The sequence below is a fragment of the Dermacentor variabilis genome, chromosome 2, assembly GCF_050947875.1.
Source record: "Dermacentor variabilis isolate Ectoservices chromosome 2, ASM5094787v1, whole genome shotgun sequence".
NCBI classification, from domain to species: domain Eukaryota; kingdom Metazoa; phylum Arthropoda; class Arachnida; order Ixodida; family Ixodidae; genus Dermacentor; species Dermacentor variabilis.
The window spans coordinates 201803494-201804220 of NC_134569.1; the positions used below are offsets into that span (position 1 = coordinate 201803494).

Below are 727 nucleotides of genomic sequence, written 5' to 3' on the forward strand. Positions count from 1 at the left end.
TGAACACAGAGCGCGCTGCATGCTGAGCAGATTAGATACAGATTACGATACAAAAGGTACGAACTCATTTACCGTGATTTTTATGTAGATTCGGGTGAATGACAGGACCGCCGGCCCGAGGAACCTGAGGGAACTAGGAGTGCGTGACGTTTCGGCGGGACCCCGGGAGAGCGGAAGGAAAGGAAAGCAGACACACAAGCGCTTTGAACGCCGACAAAGAGAGGGCGGCGCGAACGTAGACATGGCCGACGCGGGTCAAAGTGTAGTATCCTTTCTTATCAGCTTAATATCTGACACAGGTTCTACTTGGACCCAAGCAATATATTAAACTTATTCTTGCAAGACGGTGGAGTGATTGAAGCTTGCTTCACCTCGGCCGCGGGTCGGCCCGCTATTGCAGTATCTTCGGGATCGGCCAACGGTTTTTGTTCGCGCAGAACGGAACCCTAGCCATGAACAGCTTCACTGTAATATGCTCAGTGCTTCGAGTTGATTCGAGCCCTGGTCCCGCAGATTAGCAGACAGAGGTTTTACGGGTTTTACCTCTCAGGTAGTACTACAGAAGAGAAGAATACTACGCCTGCTGAAGAGCGTGGTCAATCCATTAGTTGTTATGATAGGCTCACGCCACGTTCTGCAGCTTGCCTATTGTTATAGCATAAACCAATACCAATCTGGAAAAAGAAGACCCGGATAGGAATGAGAACGAACAAATAACCGCGTCTTT

The 727-nt window shown here is 49.4% G+C and overlaps 1 non-coding gene across 1 annotated transcript; it reads left to right on the top strand.

Moving 5' to 3' along the window:
• Positions 1–241: 241 nt before the first annotated feature.
• Positions 242–425, top strand: LOC142573491 (U2 spliceosomal RNA). The gene has a single exon (XR_012826342.1). It is a non-coding gene; the product is annotated as a U2 spliceosomal RNA (small nuclear RNA).
• The last annotated feature ends 302 nt before the right edge of the window (positions 426–727 follow it).